Source organism: Mustela nigripes, chromosome 1 (genome assembly GCF_022355385.1).
Source record: "Mustela nigripes isolate SB6536 chromosome 1, MUSNIG.SB6536, whole genome shotgun sequence".
Taxonomy (NCBI): domain Eukaryota; kingdom Metazoa; phylum Chordata; class Mammalia; order Carnivora; family Mustelidae; genus Mustela; species Mustela nigripes.
The window spans coordinates 90,222,907-90,235,758 of NC_081557.1; the positions used below are offsets into that span (position 1 = coordinate 90,222,907).

The following is a 12,852-nucleotide window of genomic DNA, read 5'->3' on the forward strand; positions in this document are numbered from 1 at the left end:
CAGGACCATGGGTTCGTGACCTGAGGGATCATGACCTGAGCTAAAGGCAGAGGCTTTAACCCACTGAGCCACCCAGGCGCCCCAGCATCTAACTCTTGATCTCAGCTCAGGTCTTGATCGCAGGGTCATGAGTTCAAGCCCCATGTTGGGTGTGAAACTTACTTAATTTAAAAAAAAAGCGTTGTTGAGGGTGGTCAATGATGACGAGGCTATCATGGTTAGCAAAGGTAAGGGGGAATAAGGTCATTTTTTGGACCAAAAATCCAGAAGCATTTTTGTGCTGTGGCACATAGTTGAACTCATTATTAGACCTCAGCTCAGTTTGTGCTGACATGGTGGCATTCAGAACAATAGAAAGATCATATACACTGTTTTCTGTATCTGCCCAAAGAGGAAACATCTTGGAAAGACACATCACATTTGGCCTTCCTCCCTCTCTGGGACACACGATGGGAATGCCGGCTAGGTGCTGTTAAAACAGTAGATGTAATGTAGATGAGATATCAAAAGAACTTGAAGAGTTAAGCAAAACAACAGAAGATTCTCAAATAAAGAGAAAATTATGGTCTCATGGAAAATGAAATGACTCTTCAATATGCACTATTCTCAGACATATGAGATGGACTGTTGCATAATTTTAAAAATATTGAGGGACACCTGGGTGGCTCTGTCAGTTAGACATCTCACTCTTGATTTTGACTCAGGTCTGATTTCAGGGTGGTGAGGTCAAGCCCGGCTTCGTGCTGGGCATGGAGCCTGCTTAAGATTCTCAGTCTCAGGGGTGCCTGGGTGGCTCCATGGGTTAAAGCCTCTGCCTTCAGCTCAGGTCATGATCCCAGGACCCTGGGATCAAGCCCTGCATCGGGCTCTCCGCTCAGCAGGGGGCCTGCTTCCCCCCCACCATCACCCTTCCCTCTCTCTGCCTGCCTCTCTGCCTACTTGTGATCTCTGTCAAGTAAATTAAAAAATCTTTTAAAAAGGGGGGGCGCACCTGGGTGGCTCAGTGGGTTAAGCCACTGCCTTTGGCTCAGATCATGATCTCAGGGTCCTGGGATCGAGTCCCGCATCGGGCTCTCTGCTCAGCGGGGAGCCTGCTTCCCTCTCTCTCACTCTCTGCCTGCCTCTCTGCCTACTTGTGATCTCTCTCTGCCAAATAAATAAATAAAATCTTAAAAAAAAAAAAAGATTCTCAGTCTCCCACCCCCTCTGCCTCTCCACCCTTTCTCTCTCCTTTACTAAAATATGTGTATATATATATTTTATATATATATACACACATATATATAATATTGACAAAAGTTTAACCAGAAAAATCTAAATCTGTTTAGCTATTTTACTTTGTTTACAATTGATGAGGCAATACCGATACATTATTTTTTCAAAGACTTTATTTATTTATTTGAGTCTAGAGAGACAGAGAAAGCATGAGCAGCAGGAAGGGCAGAGGGAGATGCAGACTCCAGAGCAAGGAGCCCAATGTGGGACTCCATCCCAGGATCCCGGGTTCATGATATGAGTCAAAGGCAGACGCTTAACCAACTGAGCCACCCAGGCGCCCCTAATATATTATTATTATTATTATTATTATTGTTATTATTATTATTAACAGAAGTCCATAGTTTCCATTAGTGTTGACTCTCTGTGTGGGTTTTGACAAATATGTAAGGCCATGTGTCTACCATCGAGTGTCATGTGGAATATTCTCACTGCCCTAAAAACCCCCTTGTTCCACCTACTCATCCCCTCCCTCCCTCTCCCCACCCCCAGCTCCTGGCCATCACTAATATTTTTACTGTTTCCATAGTTTTGTTTTTCCCAGAACGTCAAATCATTGGAGTCTTATGGTACAGAGCCTTTTCAAATTAACTTCTTTCATGTAACAGTATGTACTCAGGGCTCCTCCGTGTCCTTCTGTGACTTGACAGCCCATTTCTAGTTATCTCTCAATAATATTCCACTGCCAGTGTGCCGGGTGGCTCAGTCGGTTAAGCGTCTGCCTTTGGCTCAGGTCATGATCTCAGGGTCCTGGGATCGAGCCCCGCATCAGGCTCTCTGCTCAGCAGGGAGTCCACTTCCTCTTCTCCCCTGCCACTCCCCTTGCTTGTGTTCTCTCTCTCCAGATCTTGAAAAAAAAAAAAAAATTCTACTCTATGGATGTATTTCCCCGTTTATCCATTGTACTACTGAAGGACATCTCGGTTGCTGCAAGTTTTAGCAGGGGTGAATAAAGCTGCTGTGCACACCCGTGCACATGTTTTTGCGCGGACAGAATTTTTCAGCTCATTTGGGTAAATACCAAGGAGAACGATTGCTTGATCATACAGTAAAGACTATGTTTCGTTTTGTAAGAAACCGCCAACTGTTTTCCAAAGTTCTGCATTCCCACCTGCTGTGAATGAGAGTTCTTGTCGCTCTACATCCTCACCAGCATCTGGTGGGGTTGGTGTTTGGAAATGTAGCCATTAGAAATGGATGCGTAGGGGCGCCTGGGTGGCTCAGTGGGTTAAGCCTCTGCCTTCGGCTCAGGTCATGATCCCAGGGTCCAGGGATCGAGCCCTGCATCGGGCTCTCTGCTCAGCAGGGAGCCTGCTTCCTTCTCTCTCTCTCTCTGCCTGCCTCTCAGTGTACTTGTAATTTCTCTCTGTCAAATAAATAAATAAAAAATCTTTAAAAAAAAAAAAAAAGAAATGGATGCGTAGGAGCGTCTCACTGCTGCTTTAAGTAGCAATTCCCCAATGACAAATGATGTTGATATCTTTTCACATAGGTATTTGCTATCTTTATTTCTCGCTTTTTAAAAGATTTTACTTACTCAGCTAATTAGTTATTTATTTAGAGAGAGCGAGCAGTGCGAGGGGCAGAGGGAGAGGAAGAGAATCTCAAGCAGACTCCGTGCTGAGCACAGAGCCCAGTGTGAGGCTCGATCCCCTGACCCCAAAGACCTCCTGAAACCAGGAGTCAGATGCTTAACCCACTGAGCTAACCAGGAGCCCCTAGATACTAGTTCTTTATTAGATATGTGTTTTGCAAATATTTTCTCCCTGTCTGTGGCTTGTCGTCAGTCTCTCAACAGTGTCTTCCACAAAACAGAAGTTTTTAATTTTAACAAAGTCCAACTTACCAATTTTTTTTCTTTCATGGGTCATGCCACAAAGCCATGCCAAACCCAAGATCACTTTGATTCTCTCCTCTGCCATCAAGAAGTTTTATAGTTTAATGTTTTACACTTAGGTCCATGAGATTCATCTTTGTGAACCATGGGAGGTTTGTGTCTAGATTAATTCTTTTGCATGTAACTATCTAGTCGTTGTTTTACTTCTTGAGAGATTAAATAGCTTCTTTTAAATTCTCAAATTTAAAAGACTTTAAGACTTTCAAAGACTTAAAACTTTCTAAAGCTAAAGAAGCTACATTCTAATAAACTTGTCAGGGAACAAACTTGACAGAACACTCTGTTAGGTTTTGGGAACACAGACACTCTGGTACATTGCTCGTAGGAAAGCAGAATGTCACCCACCAGTGGGGAGTGGGTTGGCATCATTACCTACATATCTACATATGCATTGTTACAAAGCTGCAGTAATCAAGACCGCATAGTAATGGCGTAACACGGACATTTTCAGAGACCAATAGAGAGCCCAGAAATAAACTCTGACATCCTTGCTCATGGGATCTTCAGCAGGAGTGCTCAGACCACTCAGTAGAGAAAGGACAATCTCTCCAACAAATGGTCTTGGGAAAACTGGACAACCATGTGCAAAAGCCTGAGTTTAGACTCTTACCTTATACCATCTTCAAAAATTAACTCAAAATGGAATAAAAACCTACATATAAGACCCGAACCTATGACATTCCTAGGAGAAAACATAGAGGAAAAGTTTCATGACATTGGACTTGGCAGTGACTTCTTGAATCTAACATCTAAAGCATAAGCAGTAAAAAAAGAAATTGGCCAAATTGGACACATTGTACACAGAGGCTCTTGTGCCTCAAGCAGCATGATCAACAGAGTAGCAAGGACGGTCTCCAGAGTGGGGGGAAAGTACTTGCCGGTCATGTATCTAATGAGGGTTGATGTCTGGAGAGCTCCTACCACTCAACGGCAGGTAATCACATGGGGGAGGGGTTCCTGTGCAAGACCAGAATGGACATGTCTCCAAAGATGATGTGCATTTGGCCAGCAGACAAATGAGGGGCAGCTTGGCATCTCTGGTCATACTAGTAGGGCTGAGGTGGGATGTCATCTTGTACCTAGTGGGATGGCTCCTGGCAAGGCAACAGAAAATAGCCAGTGTTGGCAAGGATGTGGAGAGGTTAGAGTCCTTGGGCATTATTGGTGGGACCGTGGAGTGGTGCAACATTATAGAAAACAGTATGGATTTTCCTCAACAAATTAAAAATAGAAACATCATACAATTCAGCAACCCCACTTCTAGGAATATATGCAGAAGAATTGGAAGCAGGGTCTCAAAGAGATATTTGCACACCCATGTTCATAGGAGCACTACTCACAAGAGCCAAGAGGTAGAAGCAAGCCAAGTGTCTAGTGATGCATAAATGTACAAATTGTGGTCTACACGTCCAATGGAATTTTGTTCAACCAGAGAAACAAATGAAATTCTGATACATGCTACAGCAGGACTGAAACGTGAGATTGTTAGGCCAAGTGAAAGAAGCCAGTTGCAAAAAGATGAATACTGTGTGATCCCACTTATACCTATATAGATTTCTAGAAGCAGGAAGTAGAATAGTGATCGCTGATGTCTAAGGGAAAGAGGGAAAGGAGGAGTTTTTGTTTAATGGATATAAATCCTCAGGTTTTTTTTGTTTGTTTGTTTGTTTTAAAAAGATTTTATTTATTTATTTGACAGACAGAGATCACAAGTAGGCAGAGAAGCAGGCAGAGAGAGAGGAGGAAGCAGGCTCCCCGCTGAGCAGAGAGCCCGATGCGGGGCTCGATCCCAGGACCCTGGGATCATGACCTGAGCCGAAGGCAGAGGCTTTAACCCACTGAGCCACCCAGGTGCCCCAAATCCTCAGTTTTTTAAGATAAAAAAAGTTCTGGGGACCTATTTCACAAAGAATATATTTACCACTACTGAACTATACACTTAACAATAGTTAAGATGGTAGATTTTATGTCATGTGGCTTGTTGGTTTTTTGGTTTTTTTGGTTTTTTTTTTTTTTTTAATTGTTGTTTTTACGGTAACTAAAAGCCAAAACAAAAGGAAAAAAGCTAAAAGCCAAAACAAAAGAAAAAAAGCTACGTATGCATTTAATCTTTGACCCAGCAATCCGCTTCCAGGAATTTACTGTTAAGACACTTTCAACAAAATTTATTGTAACATTATCTGTAACATTGCAAAATATTGGGAATCATCCAAAAGTCCAAACAGATTGTTTGACAAAACTATGGTAGGTAAATCCAATGGAATACCATGCAGCTGTTACAAAAAAAAAAAAAAAAAAAAAAAAAAAGAGGACACTGAGTGGCTCAGTCAGTTAAGCGTCTGCCTTCTGCTCAGGTCATGATTCCAGAGCCCCAGGATCCCACACTGGGCTCCTTGCTCCGCAGGGGAACCTGCTTCTCCTCCCTCTCCCTCTGCTGCTCCCCCTACTTGTGCTCTCTCGCTCTCTCTCTCTTTCAAATAAATACATTTTTTAAAAAATTTTTTAAATAAAATAAGGGGCGCCTGGGTGGCTCAATTGGTTGGGTATCTGTCTTCGGCTCAGGTCATGATCCTGGGATCCTGGGGTCCTGGGATCGAGCCCTGCATCGGGCTCCCTGCCCAGCTGGGAGTCTGCTTCCCCCTCTCCTTCTCCCTCTGCCAGCCACCCTGCCTACTTTTGCTTTCTCTCCCTCTCTGTCAGATAAATAAATAAAATATATATTTTTAAGATTTTATTTATTTATTTGACAAACAGAGAGAGATCGCAAATAGGCAGAGAAGCGGGCAGAGAGAGGAGGAAGCAGGCTCCCCACGGAGCAGAGAGCCTGACGTGAGGCTCAATCCCAGGACCCTGGGATCATGACCTAAGCCAAAGGCAGAGGCTTTAACCCACTGAGCCACCCAGGCGCCCCAATAAAATCTTTTTAAAAAATTAAATAAATGAAATAACTAAATTAAGTTAAATTTAAATTAAATCAACAAAAATGAGAGAAAATATCCAAAACTGAAAGCAAACAGAAACAAATGAATGCAGCTATATTTCATGTGAATAATATAACCGTCCAGAAAGGAGACAAGTAAGAACTAACTTTATATTCTCAGGCTGGGGGAAGAAAAGACTTCTTGAACCATTTTTATTAGCTTCGTGTTTTGTGGTGGTATGGGTCTAGCAAGTCTGAAATATCGCTGGGAGCCAGAGTTCTTCAGAAGAAGGGAGACATAAATATGGAATGCAGGAAGGCAAGGTAGAATCCCCTGGAGCTGGGTCAGCATTGGAAGTTGCCAGCATGAACTCATGCTTTCTGACAATGTATATACTATATATGTGTCTGTGTGTGTGTTAGAACACACACACACACACACACATTATATATATTAGACTAGATCTAGGGGCGCCTGAGTGGCTCAGTTGATTAAGTGTCTTCGGTTTGGGTCATGATCTCAAGGTCCTGGGAATGAGGCCCAAGTCAGGCTCCCTGCTCGATGAGGAGTCTGCTTCTCCCTCTCCCTCTACCCCTCCTGCTCATGCTCTCTCTCCCAAGTAAATGAATAATCTTAAAAAAAGAATAATACAGGCTTCTGGGTGGCTCAGTTGGTTAAGCAACTACCTTTGGCTCAGGTGATGATCCTGGAGTCCCAGCATCAAGACCCACATCAGGCTCCCAGCTCTATGGGGAGTCTGCTTCTCCCTCTGACCTTCTCCCCTCTCATGCTCTCTCTCTCTCAAATAAATAAATAAAATCTTTTTAAAAATAATATGTTAGATAATATTAGATTATATTATATATAACATATATTAGTTTAGATGTATTACATATGTATTATTTTACGTATAGATATTTTATATATGTGTCATCTATATTATATGTATATGATATGTACATATTTTCCCCAGCTCTGTCCACTGAAAGAGTCGAGAAAGTTCATACCCAGTAACAAGGAGCATATCTGATGCCCAGATTTTGGTTTCTAACTACCATTTCTAACTACCATTCCCCACTAAAAAGAATTTCACAATGGGAAAATGGTTGATTACAGGACTGGGGCGTAGAAGGTACAGGGTAAACTAGGTGTACCAGAAAGAAAATAGTGCCAAAAATTACGGTGTATGGAGGAGAGAATGTCAAAGAACACGAGAGCCTGCTCAAAGGTGGCCAAATCTGGGCTAATGTCAGCCTCAAAGTAAATAAGGACAGTAAAGGCATAAAATCCATGGAATACAGTAGGAATCCGTTAGTCTAAACTAGTAAGACAAACCAGCAAATGAGAAAGGAGAGCTCCTCTTTATGGTACGGTGCTGGCCCCTACGCAGGGAGGGAGGCTGGAGGTAGAAAATCACCATTTCAAAACTATCATAGTGAAAACTGAAAGCCATTCAGGCCCAAACCATCGAGGGAGACTACCGTACGCCTTCCTTGTGTAGTTCTCTGGCCTGGGAGCGTCACCATAACTGAAGCACAAGGACGCATCAGGCAAATCCAAATAATGGGACGGACCGAGCCTGGGGAAGCATCACAGATGGAAGGAGAACTGAGCACTAAATGTAATGGAGAGTTCTGGACGGTGTCCCACTCTGGGGCTAGACATGGTGGCTACAATGGGCATTATTAGGACTCTTGTCAAACTGGAATATGGATCATAGAGTAGACACGTCTTGCAGCGGCTTGAATCTTTTAAATTGGATAACTGTTTCGTGGTTATGTAAAAGAATAGCCTTCTTGGGGCACCTCGCTGGCTCAGTCAGAGGAGTGTGCGACTCAATCTCAAGGTCATGAGTTCGAGCCCCCATGATGGGGTGTAGAGATTATTAAAAAAATAATAATAATAAACTTGGGGCACCTGGGTGGCTCAGTGGGTTAAAGCCTCTGCCTTCGGCTCAGGTCATGATCCCAGGGTCCTGGGATCGAGCACCACATCAGGCTCTCTGCTCAGCAGGGAGCCTGCTTCCTCCTCTCTCTCTGCCTGCCTCTCTGCCTACTTGTGATCTCTGTCAAATAAATAAATAAATAATGAACTTTTAAAAAAAGAGTGAGAGGGGTGCCTGGGTGGCTTAGTCATGAGGCATCTGCCTTCCGCTCGGGTCATGATCCTGGGGTCCTGGGATCGAGCCCCACATCTGGCTCCCTGCTCACTGGGGAGTCTGCTTCTCCCTCTCCCACTCCCTCTGCTTGTGTTCCCTTTCTAGCTGTGTCTCTATCAAATAAATAAATAAAATCTTAAAAAAAAAAAAAAAAACAAGAGAGAATAGCCTTCTTAGGAAATACTGAGGGGGTGCCTGCGTGGCTCAGTGGGTTAAGCCTCTGCCATCAGCACAGGTCGTGATCTCAGGGTCCTGGGATGGAGCCCTGCATCAGGCTCTCTGCTCAGCAGAGAGCCTGCTTCCCCCTGTCTCTCTGGTTGCCTGTCTTGCCTACGTGTGATCTCTCTCTCTGTCAAATCAATTAAAAAAAAAAAAAAGGAAATACTGAGGTAGTAAGAGACCTAGAAGCATGATGTATGCAATCTACTCTCATGATTCATAAGAAAAATAATTATATATACACACACATATACCAAATAAAATTTCTGGGGTGGCTGGCTGGCTGGCTCAGTCAGGAAAGCACGCAACCCTTGATCTCCAGGCTGTGACTTAAAGCCCCATGTTGGGTGTAGAGATTACTACAAAAAATATGAATTTTAATTTGGAGAGAGACTAAAAGAGCAACGAATGTGGTAACATGTTAATAATACGTGGCACTAAATAAAGGGTATAAAAGAAAACAAATAAAGGGTATAAGAGGATTCTTTGCTATTTGGGGTACCTGGCTGGCTCAGTGGGTTAAAGCCTCTGCCTTCGGCTCACATCATGATTCCAGGATCCTGGGATCAAGCCCCTCACTGGGCTCTCTGTTCCTTGGGGAGCCTGCTTCCCCCCCCCCACCTGCCTCTCTGCGTACTTGTGATCTCTGTCTGCCAAAAAAAATAAATAAAATATATTTTTTTAAAAAGAGGATTCTCTGCTATTTGCAAATTTCTCAATGTTTGACATCATTTCAAAATAGAATTAAATGTATACATATGGAAACTAAAACAAGGAAATAAAAATGTTTGCATGACCATAAAGAATAAGATGCACATGCAAATATTCCCCAAACCAACGTCTTATACAGAGACTATCTTCTGGCCACGATCAAGTCACAATCTCAACTGAAGAGAGATTTGAAGAAATGTAGCAACAGCCTGCTTTTCAGAGTTTTCTTTTCTTTTTTTTTTTTTTAATATTTTATTTATTTATTTGACAGAGAGAGATCACAAGTAGGCAGAGAGGCAGCAGAGAGAGAGGAGGAAGCAGGCCCCCTGCCGAGCAGAGAGCCTGATGCGGGGCTCGATCCAGGACCCTGAGATCATGACCTGAGCCGAAGGCAGCGCCTTAACCCACTGAGCCACCCAGGCGCCCCCAGAGTTTTCTTTATAAGGTCTCAGCCTTGAAGACTTTTTGCAAAAGTAAAACCACCACCACCCAGGGAACAGTCAGCGGTCCTATGATACCATCCTATGGGGACAGATGTATCTATGCTTGCGAACATAGCATGATAGAGTTATTGGCCCATGTCGCCGCACTCCCTGCTACAGTGAGCTTCCTCCAAAGTGTCCCCTGCCTGGCTGAGCAGCACCCTTTGTATCGCTGAGAGCCACCTGTCTTGGTTAGACGGCTCTGGGCTAAGATTCTCACCGGACATCCCACCATTAGCGGCGCACGGGGTCTGGGGGCCTAAATGCCTGTCCACAAGAACATTTGTGTGTCATGGTGAATGCCAGAAGTGGACCAGAATTGAAAGAATCTGCTGCTGAAGAAGACAGCGATGATGAGGTTGACCCTGTTGCTGGGCTTAGGTTTGTGCCTAGTGATAAATGAGCACTGGAGACAATGCTCCCGCAATGCGAATGCCAGGCTTCACGTCCTGACCCCGAGGACAAAGACGGAGAAGAACACAGGAACAAGGGTGGGGGACATCTCTCCATTTTATACCTGGGAAGAAGGGTTAAGAAGACCAAGCCATGTGGAAGAGACTAGAAGGAATGCTTTCTCAGTCTGCGAGCAGCCAGTACAACATGGTTGAAGTCCAGACAGAAGGTTCAAGAAGAGAGTATGAAGATGAGATGGAGGCAGACACCACACCCAACAGCTGCTGGACAGTTGCGGGTACAGGTGATGATCACTGGGCATGCTCGATGCGGCCGTGGGATCTGCTCATAACTAGGAAGGAACGTGATGCCTCTTCTCCTGTGGCGTGGGTGTTGATGAAAGTCTCGCTTCTTCTCCAGAATTTACCTGAACCGATTCTTGAGGTAGACTGTCCTGACACAAAAAGCTGCCACCAGCAGAAGAAACTAGGACCTTTATTAACAAAAGGGAATTAACTTAACCAAGAAGGTACTTATAGCTTATCACCTAACCCCAAGCTCTCTGTGTATAGGTCCCCTCTGAGCAGCCCCATAGTTCCTGCCCTCTACTCCCTGTACTTTCCATGACCTGGCAGGTGGATGTGGTGAGAAGCACAGGTGCTTGAAGGCCTAGGTAGACCGGATGGGAAGGAGGAAGGCTGCTCCCAAGATACAGGCTTTCAGAGCCCAAGGATCCCTTTCCCCTTAAGATCCTGGCCTCTGCTCATTCTTCACAGGGGTAAGGGTCTTTTTTACTAATCTGGGACCCAGATTACTTCATTCAGGCATCATCAGGGAGTCTCTTGGGAAGCATCCCAGCCACATGAAATACCTCTAACGCAGATGTTTCTGACGAGCTCTTACTTCTTTCACCATGTTTCACCAGTCAATACCTCTTAGGACATATCCTTTAATTTCTAACCTCTTAGGTCAGTGTCCATAACAACAAGTGAAATTTCAATGAAGTCCTCAAAGTATTTCAGTGATAATTGTTTTATCTTTGTAATAGTTTAACAAATCTAGGTCTTCTTTAAAAAAAAAAAAAAAATAGTAATGGAGGTGCCTGGGTGGCTCAGTGGGGTTGGACCTTTGCCTTCAGCTCAGGTCATGATCTCGGGGTCCTGGGATTGAGCCCCACATCGGGCTCTCTGCACAGTGGGCGGCCTGCTTCTCCCCCACACCCCACCTCTGCCTGCCTCTCTGCCTACTTGTGATCTCTGTCCAATAAATAAAGAAAAATCTTTTAAAAAAATGTATAGAGTTACCAAATCACCATGTTGTACACAATGTAACATTGTCTTGCAATGTTATTTGATCAGCTAGGATCAAATAAAAATTTTTAAAATAAAATTCTGAGGCACCTGACTGGCTCAGTTGGTTAAGCATCTACCTTTGGCTCAGGTTATGACAGGGTTCTGGAATTAGAGGCCCTCATCAGGCTCCCTGCTCAGGGAGGAGCCTGCTTCTCCCTCTGCCCCTACCCCTGCTTGTGCTTTCTCACTCTCACTCTCCCTCAAATAAATAAATAAATAAATAAACTCTTTAAAAAATATATATATATTTCTGAGGGAAAATTTTTTTTAAACATTAAAAGAGTAAACCAAGAAACACCAAGTGGACCTGGATATTGCTTTAAGAGATGGTGAAAATTGCAATATAAATGATAAAGATTAGTATGATGAAAAAATACTTTAAACATTTTCTGGGATAAAATATTTATCATATGTAATGTCTATATAATGTCCGAACATGATAAAAGTTTATGTTCCAGTTCTGAATCAAAGCACATTTTTTTAAAGATTTTATTTATTTATTGACAGACAGAGATCACAGGTAGGCAGAGAGGCAGGCAGAGAGACAGGGGGAAGCAGGCTCCCTGCTGAGCAGAGAGCCTGATGCAGGGCTCGATTCCAGGACCCTGGGATCATGACCTGAGCCAATGGTAGAGGCTTTAACCCACTGAGCCATCCAGACGCCCCAAAGCACATTTTTTTTTAAAGATTTTTTTATTTGAGAAAGAGTGCACCCACACACACAAGTGGGGGAAGGGGCAGAGAGAGAGAGAGACAGACAGAGAGAGAGAGAAGCAGATTCCCCACTGCGCACACAGCTCCATGTGGGGCTCAATCTAAGGACCCTGAGATCATAACCTGAGCCAAAACCGAGAGTCACATGCTTAACCGACTGAGCCACCCAGAACCCCCTCAAAACACTGGTTTAAAAACATTAGGAATAATTTCAGTTAGGAGCAAAGTTTCTCTAAATTGGAATGAAATTTTTAAATATCTAAGAACGAGAATACTTCCAGAAAGGTTGATTAATTTAGCATAACTAGCAACATATGCACAGTGAGAAAAACTTTTATCATAACAACACAATTAGGGATTTTGCCAAAATTAAGGCAAGAAATATTAATTTAATGTAATCAAACACATAATAATTTATGAGTTGTATATGACTGTATTATTCTATCCAAACATTGTTGGCCCATCATGAGAATACCCAGGCATGTGCAATAATAATTAAGTTAATTTATGGGACGCCTGGCTGGCTCAGTCGGTGGAGTATGTGACTCTTGATCTCGGGGTTGTAAGTTCGAGCTCGGCATTGGGTGTAGAGATTACTTAAACATAAAATCTTTCAAAATTAAGTTAATTTTCCTTGGGCATTTTGTTGACTTAAAGTCATACAAAAACCATCGCCTTACATATATTTTTTTAAGATTTTATTTATTCAACACACAGAGAGAGGGAACAC

General features: G+C 43.3%; 1 pseudogene; it reads left to right on the forward strand.

Moving 5' to 3' along the window:
• Positions 1–214: 214 nt before the first annotated feature.
• On the forward strand, positions 215–10,487 carry LOC132020698 (methylosome subunit pICln-like; annotated as a pseudogene).
• Positions 10,488–12,852: the final 2,365 nt, after the last annotated feature.